Raw genomic sequence first — 12,938 nt, forward strand, 5'->3', positions numbered from 1 at the left:
CCGGTTGGTGGCACCAACTGGGACCAATGACCCCCCTTTAGTCCCGGTTGGTGCCACCAACCGGGACTAAAGGCCTCGCATAGATTTTGTTATTTTAGTTTCTATCAAAAATATATTTGGAGTGATTCTTTTTCTTCCTATTTAATATTACTGTGTTTTATCATTATATTGAAAAACAGATTTTGTTATTTTAGTTTCTATCAAAAAAAATCTTTATGACAATTCTTTTTGCTACTAAAGTTTCTAACAAAAAATTCTTTATGATAATTATTTCTGCTTTTCATGTTTTGAACAGGAAATACTTTGATAATTTTAGTTGCATAAATTATATAATTTTAGTTTAAAAAATACTAGAGGTTTGAGGGAGTCCCGGATTAGGGGGTGTCCGGATAGCCGGACTACCATCATCGGCCGAACTATCATCGGCCGGACTATCATCATCATCCGGACTCCAAGACTATGAAGATACAAGATTGAAGACTTCGCCCCGTGTCCGGATGGGACTTTCCTTGGCGTGGAAGGCAAGGTTGGCGATACGGATATGTAGATCTCCTATCATTGTAACCGACTCTATGTAACCCTAGCCCTCTCCGGTGTCTGTATAAACCGGATGGCTCTAGTCCGTAGGACAACAACAATCATTACAATCATACCATAGGCTAGCTTCTAGGGTTTAGCCTCCTTGATCTCGTGGTAGATCCACTCTTGTAAACATCCACAATATCAATATCAATCAAGCAAGACGTAGGGTTTTACCTCCATCAAGAGGGCCCGAACCTGGGTAAAACATCATGTCCCTTGTCTCCTGTTACCATCCGCCTAGACGCACAGTTCGGGACCCCCTACCCGAGATCCGCCGGTTTTGACACCGACATTGGTGCTTTCATTGAGAGTTCCTCTGTGCCGTCACCGATAGGAAGGATGCCTCCTCCCGTCTTCAAGGACGGTATTTTCGCCAAAGGAGCCTTGGCCGCCGGCCAAACTATCCGGCTAGGTGGTTTTCTTATGACCGCCTGTCCGGCCACCGCTTCGACAATGACCTCTCAAGTCGTCAAAAGCAATCTTCACGTCCGCTCGGAATTCGTCGAGCGGCTGGATCCAATAGAGCTCTCGTCCGTAAACGAGCTCTTGGATCGCATCGCTGCCCTGGGAGTCGCTACAGACTACAATCAGATTGGGCTTAAAACCGATCTAAGAGAGATTAACTCTCCCCAGGTCACCCACCACGTTGCAGTGGTAGAGGAACAATGCGGCGACTCTTCTCCTGTATTGAAAACTAGTCAGGTCCGGGCTCCCGAACCCCCCATGCCAGATTCCCGCGGAGGGACGGACTTCGATCAAGCACTGAACTTAAAGTCAGGCATCGGACCAGACTCGTTGGACAATGTCCAGCAGTCCAAGCTTCCAAATTTGGAAACTTCTCGGCCTTCGAGCCTTGAGATGGGTAGGGTTCTGGACTTAATTCCACCCACCCGCCTAGACATATGCGATCTATCTCTAATCCGGCAAGAGCCCGCTGAGATAGTACATCACTACTGGTCCAGATTCCTCCTGGTTATGGACAGGATAAAGGACTGCTGAGAGGAAAATGCAATCTCAATTTTTTGCAATAATTGCACGGACAAGGGAATCTTGAACGCCGTCAGCCATCGTGAAATTACACGCTTCGCCGACCTGGCGTCCATAGTACGAAAGTACTGTGCGATGGAGAGTTCCCGGACAACCGAAAATAAGTTTTGGGACAATCCGGCCCCGAATACAACCCTAGTCTGCAACAAAAGGGTGCATTACACTCAGGCACCAGATACAAAAACCAAAAAGCAAAACCCCCATAAAGGGCACGGAACCGTACTGGAGGGATGGCTTAGCGGTCCCTGTAAAATTCACAGTACAGAAGGCGCCGTCCCAACACATAGCCTTCGAGCATGTTGGAAATTACGGCAGGTGGCCAAAAGTGGAGAGGAGCTTCTAGCCCCGGAAAACCACTCCAACAACATCGGTACGGTATCAACAGTCTTCGAGACTTTCGCATAAAATAATATGCGGAAACGAACAATCCGCAGCCTCGCTGAAGTCTACCAAGTAGCAACAACCAATCCATGGAGTGACACAGCCATCACCTTCAACGCCAGCGACGAACCTAAATTCCAAACAGCCCGAGCTCCAGCCGCACTGGTACTTAGTCCAATAGTGGACGGCTTTCGACTTACAAAAGTCCTCATGGATGGCGGCAGCGGATTAAACCTCATCTACGAGGAAACCCTTCAAAAAATGGAAATAGACTGGAGCCGCATTGAGCGAAGCAGCACAACCTTTAGAGGAATAATCCCTAGCCGGGAGGCGCGCTGCACAGGAAAAATCACACTTGATGTGGTATTCGGCTCGCCGGACAATTACAGATCCGAAGAAGTCACGTTCCAGGTGGCCCCGTTCAACAGCGGATATCACGCTATATTAGGACGAGAGGCATTCACAATTTTTCAAGTCGTACCCCATTACGGGTACATGAAGCTCAAAATGCCTGGGCCCGGCGGAATAATCACTCTCGTTAGTGATCCGGACATAGCACTCCGCGCCAAAAACAAGACAGCCGCATTAGCCTTAGAGGCACTATCCAAAGCCCTAGCGGCAGAGGAACTCACCGCGCTGCGCTCTACGGTAAATAGGGACGATGTGATACTCGATAAGAGGTCCAAGTCCACCTCCTTTAAACCAGCAGATGAAATAGTAAAATTCCAGGTCCACCCAACGGACCCGACAAAGACGGCCTCCATCGGGGCACAATTAAACCCTGATGTAGACGCCGCACTGCGAGAATTCCTTCGGGAAAATTGGGACATTTTTGCCTGGCACCCCTCAGATATGCCCGGAATCCCATGCAGATTGGCAGAACATAGCCTAAACATCCTAAAAGGATTCAAGCCAGTCAAACAGGCTCTTCGACGATTTTCCGAACCCAAAAGACAGGCAATGGGAGAAGAGCTAGCCAAACTATTGGAAGCCGGATTCATCAGAGACATCAAACATCCGGATTGGCTAGCAAACCTGGTAATGGTACCAAAGAAGGACAAATCCTGGCGCCTATGTGTCGATTTCAAAGACCTAAATAAAGCCTGCCCAAAGGATCCCTTCCCCCTCCCCCGCATCGACCAAATCATCGATGCCACTGCAGGGCACGACTCATTGTGCTTCCTGGATGCATACTCCGGCTATCATCAAATCAAGATGGCAGAAGCGGATCAAGCCGCAACGGCATTCATCACTCCATATGGACCATTCTGCTTCAACACAATGCCCTTCGGACTTAAAAACACCGGCGCAACATATCAGCGCATGATTCAGACATGTCTGGCTACCCAGATCGGCAAAACAGTAGAGGCATACGTAGACGACATAGTCGTCAAAACTAAACACGTCGAAATTCTAGTAGACGACTTGAGGCTCACATTCGACAACCTCAGAGCATATGACATCAAGCTGAATCCGGAAAAATGCGTTTTCGGCGTACCAACTGGAAAGCTGCTGGGCTTCATCGTATCTGGTAGAGGAATTGAAGCAAACCCAGCCAAGATCTGAGCTCTGTCACAGCTAGATATCCCAAAAGACCTCAAGCAAATACAAAAATTGACTGGATGCGTGGCGGCTCTAAGCCGCTTTATCTCCCGTCTAGGAGAAAAGGCATTGTCCCTCTATCGCCTCCTTAGGCGCACCGAACACTTCGAGTGGACGGATGCTGCCACCGCCGGACTCGAAGAAATAAAGGCCATATTGGCAACAAATCCGGTCCTGGCTGCGCCCAACCTGGGCGAACCAATGTTGTTATACATCGCAGCAACGCATCAAGTTGTAAGCGGTACTCATCGTCGAATGAGAGACAGAAGGGCATAAATTCCCTCTTCAAAAACCAGTATACTACGTATCCACTGTGTTAACCCCCTGCAAGTCCCGTTACCCGCACTATCAGAAGATAGCATACGCGGTGTTCATGGCATCCCAGAAGCTCCGACACTACTTTCAAGAGTGTTCGATAACAGTGGCCTCTGAAGTACCACTTAACGACATTATAAACAACCGCGACGCGACGGGCAGGATTGCAAAATGGGCCATTGAGCTCTTACCATTTGATATAACTTACAAACCTCGGCGAGCTATAAAGTCACAAGTTTTGGCTGACTTTGTCGCTGAATGGACCGAAGCCGAACTCCCTAAAGAGTACGGCGCATACTCCAATTGGATTATGCACTTCGACGGCTCTAAAATGTTAGCCGGATTGGGGGCTGGCGTCGTATTGACGTCCCCGACCGGGGACACAGTCCAATACGTACTTCGGATAATGTACACGGACTCCAACAACGCAGCCGGATACGAGGCCCTTTTACATGGTCTCCGGATGGCAATCTCCATGGGCATTCAACGCCTAGAGGTGCGCGGGGATTCAAACCTCGCAATATCCCAAATAAACGGAGACTTTGATGCCAAAGATCCGAAAATGGCAGCATACCGCAATGCTGTCCTAAAAATGTCAGCCCGGTTTGAAGGACTTGAATTCCATCACGTAGCCCGGGATAATAACCAAGCAGCCGACATACTGGCACGCATCGGCGCAAAACGCGACGCTGTCCCTCCTAACATCTTCCTGGAACGGCTCTTCAAGCCATCCGTACTATGGGAAGAGGAGTCCGGAAATAACAAGCCGGAACAAGCCGCACCAACCGGCGATTCAGCCGATGACATAACACCTTCAGCCCACGACATAATGGCAGTAATTGCCCCGTGGACAGAACCATTCCTCGCCTACTTGCTTAGGCAGGAGCTTCTCGAAGACCAAAATGAGGCCCGCTGCATTGTCCGGCGATCTAAAGCCTACAAGGTCTATGAGGGAGAACTTTATAAGAAAAGCACAACCAGAGTCCTTCAAAGGTGTATATCTGAAGAGGAAGGGCGAAACCTCCTGGCTGAAATTCATGCCGGACTAGGCGGACACCACGCCGCAGCTCGGGCCCTTGTAGGAAAGGCATTCCGTACAGGATTTTATTGGCCTGCGGCCCAAGCAGATGCTCAGGACTTAGTCCAAAGATGCGTCGATTGTTAGCTCTTTTCTAATCAAAGCCATATGCCACCCACCGCCCTGAAAACTATACCCATTACCTGGCCGTTCGCGGTCTAGGGGCCTGACATGGTTGGACCACTTAAAGGGGGAACCCACAAGCAAAGGTACCTATTGGTCATGGTGGATAAATTCACCAAATGGATAGAGGCCAAGCCAGTTAAAACGGCAGAGTCCGGACCAGTGATAGAATTTATATCCGGGGTAATACACCGTTATGGTGTCCCCCACAGCATCATCACCGATAATGGCACGAACTTCACGGCCGATGAGGTTAAATCATGGTGCAAAAATATGGGCATCAAGCTCGATTACGCTTCAGTCTATCATCCTCAAACCAACGGTCAAGTGGAACGAGCAAATGGTCTAATAATGAGCGGCATCAAACCTGGACTAGTGCGGTCCCTTACGAAATCTGACACGCACTGGGTAGAGGAGCTCGACTCCGTACTCTGGGGACTGCGGACAACGCCTAACCGTACTACCAGATTCACACCATTTTTTATGGTATACGGCCCAGAAGCAGTTTTGCCCTATGACATAATTCATGACTCACCTCGAGTGCGCATGTACGAAGAAAGAGAAGCCGAGTTGGATCGGCAGGACAGCTTGGACGCATTGGAGGAAGAACGCGACGTCGCCAAGGCTTGTTCCGCATTCTATCAGCAGCAGGCTCGAAGATACCAAAGCAGAGAAGTACGGGCCAAGACTTACAATGTTGGCGAACTGGTTCTACGCCTGCCGGACAAGAAAAAGGACAAGCTCAAGCCCAAATGGGAAGGCCCCTTCATCATCGATCATGTCCTGACCGGCGGAGCGTACTGACTACGAAATGCATCGGATAACCGACTCGAGCCGAACCCATGGAACGCAGCCCGCCTCCGAAGATTCTATGCCTAGCGCCGGACTAAGAGTTCGTCCCTTTCCCCCCGTCCAAAATTTTGTTTTTACTTCAGCTGCCTTTTGTTTATCTTTTTCTTCTCAACCCTTTTCATCCAAGCCTTAAAGGGCCTACTTGCGCAACGTTCGCGCGCAATTGATGTGCTATCTGCACTCATTATACCTGGGGGCTTCTTTACCAGAAGCTTAATCATAAGGGCTTCATGCCCAGCACATGTGTCAAGCCTCCACATGTACCTTTTATTCACCATTATATGCATCGATATGACTTAAGTTTTGGCCAAGCTGGGTTGCCTGGCTCCTGTGCTTACCCCTACGTTCCCGATTGTTCGGCTAGGAGGTAAAGTGAGAACCTCTGCGATTGTTACTGCCGGGTCATCCAGATGTGTACCTCAGACTGGGTGAAGCCGAAAGCTAGCGTTCTTAAGGGAATATTCGGTCGGTGACTTAAAAGATGATTTTTTTTATCCACTTATTTATCTGCCCCCAGATTTTTTTCTACTTTTTTCGCAGTCCGGACATTCACTTTAGGGCATGCCACCCCTAGAGGAAAGGAACCCTTAACGAAACTATTCTCCCTGGAAGATGTTTCTTACTACCCATGTAATATAACATAACTAGTTGGGCACTTGTCTGATAAAGCACTAATGACCCCTACGCCTGGTCTCCATGCATACCCCGGTTGTTTCATAACCGAGAAGGTATTCGGACACACTCCGCACTCTAGGGTCCCGAGGTCGAAGCGAAAAGGTCGGTAAAGACAAACGATCTACAATCCGGCTAGAAGGCATTTTATATGTCATTTTATAATACATTGTCAAATCGACTGATTGTATTCTTCCTCAATCCCATCTAACAGGTTGTCTAATTTACAGTCCTGTTGGGGAAGTTTAGCGGCCAGCTCTACTTGGCCGTATACTAAACTCACAGGGATCTCCTTCCCATCGGGCCCCACAGGTCCAACTTCGGCCATGTGGTTGGGATCCGCCTTCTTGTACCGCGTCTTTACCATGGCCCAGGCCTCCCTGGCACCTTGGCGGCAGGCCGAAATCTTCCATAAATGGAAGCGCTGCCGCACTCCCTGAAGCTTCTCCGCAAGCTCCCCAAGACCCTCGGGTAAGGAGAACGCTGGCAATAAAGCCTGGATGGCGCCGCTCATTGCCTGCCGAACTCGTTCGATCAGTTGCAACAATTCGGGAAGTTGATCAGCCGTTGATACGGGCATCTCCTCCGCAGGGCGACCTGTGAGCATACCTGCAGACATATTCTGTCAAATTAACTTCCTCGCCGAGCTCTTCTTTTCAAAGGAGTTCGCTCAAGAACTTACTATAGATGCCGTGACGAAGCCACTGATTCTCCTTAACAGAGCTCTACAGCTCGGCCCGAACGCCTTTCAGCTCTTCTCCAAGCCGGGCATGGGCATCCTGGAGCTTGTTCCTTTCATGCTGCACCTTATGCAGCACCCTCTCGCCGGCCTTTAGTTGGCGCTGAAGTTCTTGCCTGTCCGGATCTTGTCCGGCAGCACCTGCAACGTCATTTTTTAGACTTGCGCAAAGGCCAAATGCTACTTATCTTTCTAAAATAATGCGTTACCAGGAGAGGTCCCTGTGTTTCCTCCTGCGCCAGAGAGTGCAGCCTCAAGTTGGGCCTTGCACTCTTGCAGCTCCTGAGACAGTTGGGTATTCTTCTCGGTAAGATCCTACGTTTCATATGATCCTTAAATCAGTTAATATAACTACTTTAAGTCTCAGGGGCTACTGGCATATACAAATATTAAATTCTCTTACCCGTATGTCTTTTACATACTGCTCCGTGGCTCTGGTAAAACCATCTTGAGCAGCACGAAGGTGCGCGTCGCCTGCGTTAAAGGCATTCAACGCCAAGGGGGAGAAGCACGCGTCACGAAATACTTTCCGGCGGTGCCTGTGATTCAGGGCACTCTCCACCTCAGACTTGGTGATGGACAGTCTGTCGGCATCCTCCGTCGGAGGAATGTCCGGCTCGCGCCTTGCGCTCGCCTCCCCCTCCAGACCAGGTGCTGGAGCCTGGCTGGTAGAGGTTGGATTGGCAACCTCCACGCCCGCAGTCCGGCGGACGCTTTTTTCCCTACAAAAGTCATGAGCACTCAAACGCTTCCTAGGAACGTTGCTCTAAATAATGAATTGTGAGCTACACCTTTGCGGCGACGTTTCAGTCCGCGCCGCGCTCCTCTTCCGCCTACTGGTCAGGACTGGCCTTTGTTGGCCAGCCGCCGCGGGCTCGGCTTCTCGCCCTAGGGGCGCCTCCTGCACAGCGCCATCGTATACGGTGGTCAGAAATAAGCAAGGAAGGAATGACGGTGTTAGGACTTCGGTCGCGATCACCTGGGAAGCCGGATATAGTCCGGGATAGTCGGCCGTGATGGCGACTAAAGCATTGTCCATGCTGAGCTAGTGGAACACCCTGTCGATTAGCTCCACCATTATGTCCGGATCCTCTTCGGAGGCCAGATCCCGGGATCTCTCTGGATCCTTGGGTTGCGGAGCTGGACTTAGCATGTCCTCCACGATCCGGCGTAGCTTCTGCGTCGGAAGAAGAACACAATATAAGAAACTTAAGTTTCAAAAAGCATGGGTCGGGCACGCAGAGTGTTCGCTTACCCAAGGCCGGGGATTATTCATGGAGAACCCATTTAACGGGTTCGTCCGAAGGAAATCCTCCTTCTCCCCCTTATACAGGCCGGACAGGATCGTCACCAGATCTTCGACCGAATCCGGCCCTTTGCGGCCATGACGGGTGGCATCGTCCTCCCCGTTGAAATCCCACATGGGGTGGCCCCTGTATTGTAGTGGCTGCACCCCCCGCATAATGCATGTCGCCATGACTCCAATCATGGTCAACCCGGCATGGGCCAGTAACCTTATTCGGCCCATCAAATAATGGACGCTCTTGTCTTCCTCCAGTTGGGGGCTCCGCGGACGCCAACTAAGGCGTTTCTTCATAGGAGCATTGCTGAACTCCGGGAGGCTGATCCAAACAGGGTCCGGCAGCGGAGCGTCTTCTATATAAAACAATTCCAAAGGCCAGTCTTCGGACGCCTTCTTAGGGGTTCCGGATGGATATCCGGTCCCGGCAATGCGCCATATTTCGGCGCCACCCAATAAATATATGGACCCCTCATGAGAACAGGGTACAAGGCAGAACAACCTCTTCCACAGCGTGAAATGGGGCTCGACGCCCAGGAATAGCTCGCAAAGAGCTATGTAACCCGCAATATGCAGGATTGAGGCGGATGTGAGGTGATGAAGCTGGAGTCCGTAGAACTCCAGGAGCCCGCGGAGGAATGGATGTATAGGAAATCCGAGCCCCCTTATCAGATAGGGGACGAAGCATACCCGCTCCCCTTTGTTGGGATTTGGGGTAACCTCCGCTTGCTTCCCAACTTTGTAGGTGGCCAGCCCGGCTCGAACCGGAACCATGAAGGCCGGAGGGAGATATCCCCCCGCTTGGAGCTTCACTAGCTCGTTGTGCGGAACAAAGCATCTCCTCCAATCTCCTGGCGAAGGGCTGGGAGCGCGAGAAGAGGAGCCGCGTTGACGGTCCATGATGGAATGGATTCTTGGTCGAAAGCGCTCCGATGAGTATTTGCGGGAGGAAGATGGTGATTTGGATCTAGATTCTTGCCTCCCTTATAGGCAGATTATTCGCACAACTAGGGGGTAAAACATAAAAGACACCCTGGCTTTTCACATTCGTGCGACGCATGGAAGAAGGCCATTATTGGGCGTGAAAGCCAAGACGCGCAAAATTGATGAGGAAGCCGGACACTGTTCGGCAGGTACGTAGAACTTGAAGGAGAACCCGCCTTGCAACACCGAAGACTACACACATGCTGGACTTATCGTCATTGAAGCCTGGTTCGGGGGCTACTGAGGGAGTCCCGGATTAGGGGGTGTCCAGATAGCCGAACTACCATCATCGGCCGGACGATCATCATCATCCGGACTCCAAGACTATGAAGATACAAGATTGAAGACTTCGTCCCATGTCCGAATGGGACTTTCCTTGGCGTGGAAGGCAAGGTTGGCGATACGGATATGTAGATCTCCTACCATTGTAACCGACTCTATGTAACCCTAGCCCTCTCCGGTGTCTATATAAACCGGATGGCTCTAGTCCGTAGGACAACAACAATCATTACAATCATACCATAGGCTAGCTTCTAGGGTTTAGCCTCCTTGATCTCGTGGTAGATCCACTCTTGTAAACATCCACAATATCAATATGAATCAAGCAGGACGTAGGGTTTTACCTCCATCAAGAGGGCCCGAACCTGGGTAAAACATCGTGTCCCTTGTCTCCTGTTACCATCTGCCTAGATGCACAGTTCGGGACCCCCTACCCGAGATCCGCTGGTTTTGACACCGACAAGGTTTATAAAAGCTTTTTAGTTGATTCCTTTTGCTATTAGAGTTTTATAAAAGCATTTACTAGTTTTTTTTGAGCTATAAGACCTTGAAATTGAAAAGCATTTGAAATGAACTCTGAAAAGGTTAAAAGTTGGCATGGTATCATCATTTCACCCACATAGCATGTGCTAAAAAGTTGAGAGGGTTATGGGAAACACTTCGTGTACAAAAGGGACAATCTCTTTCGAAGTATGAGGGTTTCATACGAAAACTCATCTGTTACACAGGGATTTCATTTTTTAAAAAAATTATTTGAACTCCTGACTTTTTATGTGTTCAAAATGCACCATTCAAAGCCACATCATTAATTTTCAACCCTTTCTGACTTCATTTGTTATTTTTCATGCATTTACTGATTATTTTGAGCTATAAGACCCTGAAATTGAAAAGAATTTCAAATTAACTCTGAAAAGGTTGGAAGTTGGCATGGTATCATCATTTCATCCACATAGCATGTGCAAGAAAGTTGAGTGGGTTACGGCAAAAACTGGATGCACTTCATGTACAAAGCGGACAATCTCTTTCGAAGTATCAAGATTTCATATGGAAACTTGTCTGTTACAATAGGCATTTCAAATGAACTACGAAAAGGTTGAAAGTTGGCATGGTATCATCATAATAGTTGTGGACAAAGTCTTCACTTTTTCTTCGCTTGTGTCCTTTCCTTATTGCGCCGTAACCATGGATAATCTTCATCATTTATCAGGATGCTTGGGTCAGCCTTGACTTTGAAGGGAGGAATTTCATGAAACTTTTCATAATCTTCGGACATGTCTATCTTGCCCTCCACTCCCACGATGTCCTTTTTCCTGAAAGAACTATGTGGCTCTTTGGCTCATCCTATGATGTACTCGCTTCCTTATTTTTTCTTTTTCTCAGTTTGGTAGACATGTCCTTCACATAGATAACATGTGCCACATCATTGGCTAGGACGAACGGTTCATCAGTGTACCCAAGATTGTTCAGATCCACTGTTGTCATTCCGTACTGTGGGTCTACCTGTACCCCGCCTCCTGACAGATTCACCCAGTTGCATTTAAACAAAGGGACCTTAAAATCTACTCCGTAGTCAAGTTCCCATATGTCCACTATGTAACCATAATATGTGTCCTTTCCCCTCTCGGTGGCTGCATCAAAGCGGACACCGCTGTTTTGGTTGGTGCTCTTTTGATCTTGGGCGATCGTGTAAAATGTATTCCCATTTATCTCGTATCCTTTCCAAATCATTACAGTCGAAGATGGTCCCCTGTACAACGAGTACAACTCCTCACAAATAGTGTTTTCACCTCTGAGACGTGTTTCCAACCAACTGCTGAAAGTCCTGATGTGTTCACATGTAATCTAGTCGTCGCACTGATCCGGGTGTTTGGAGCGCACACTGTTCTTGTGTTCATCGACATAAGGGGTCACCAAGGTAGAGTTCTGTAGAACTGTGTAGTGTGCTTGAGACCAAGAATATCCGTCCCTGCATATTATTGTCTCCCCTCCAAGCGTGCCTTTTCCAGTCAGTCTCCCCTCATACCGCGATTTAGGGAGACCTATCTTCTTAAGGCCAGGAATGAAGTCAACACAAAACCCAATGACATCCTCTGTTTGATGGCCCATGGAGATGCTTCCTTATGGCCTAGCGTGGTTACGGACATATTTCTTTAGGACTCCCATGAACCTCTCAAAGGGGTACATATTGTGTAGAAATACGGGGCCCAGAATGACAATCTCATCAACTAGATGAAATAGGACGTGCGTCATGATATTGAAGAAGGATGGTGGGAACACCAGCTCGAAACTGACAAGACATTGCACCACATCACTCCTTAGCCTTGGTATGATTTCTGGATCGATCACCTTCTGAGAGATAGCATTGAGGAATGCACATAGCTTCACAATGGCTAATCGGACATTTTCAGGTAGAAGCCCCCTCAATGCAACCGGAAGCAGTTGCGTCATAATCACGTGGCAGTCATGAGACTTTAGGTTCTGAAACTTTTTTTTCTGCCATATTTATTATTCCCTTTATATTCGACGAGAAGCTAGTCAGGACCTTCATACTAAGCAAGCATTCAGAGAAGATTTCCTTCTCTTCTTTGGTAAGAGCGTAGCTGGCAGGACCTTCATAATGCTTTGGAGGCATCACTACTGGAATCAGCTAGTTTGCCATCTGCCAGTTCTTTGTCGTCCGCTAGCGGACGGCAAAGAAGCTCTTTGCCATCAGCTTCCAAAAAGCAAACGGCAAAGAACTGGCTGATGGCAAAGACCAAGTTTGCCATCAGCCTGTTCTTTGTCGTCTGCTAGCAGACGGCAAAGATTCTTTGCCGTCAGCTAGCGGACGGCAAAGAGGGAGGGGCCCCACTGACGAGCTGCAAAAAAAAACCTAGCGGACGGCAAAGAGCAAGAAGGCGGACGGCAAAGAGGGAGGCCCCACGTAACGTTAACGGGGCCGCGCCCCACACCCCCTCTCTCTCTCTTTCTCTCCCACCTCCACC

Source organism: Triticum dicoccoides, chromosome 4B (assembly GCF_002162155.2).
Source record: "Triticum dicoccoides isolate Atlit2015 ecotype Zavitan chromosome 4B, WEW_v2.0, whole genome shotgun sequence".
Taxonomy (NCBI): domain Eukaryota; kingdom Viridiplantae; phylum Streptophyta; class Magnoliopsida; order Poales; family Poaceae; genus Triticum; species Triticum dicoccoides.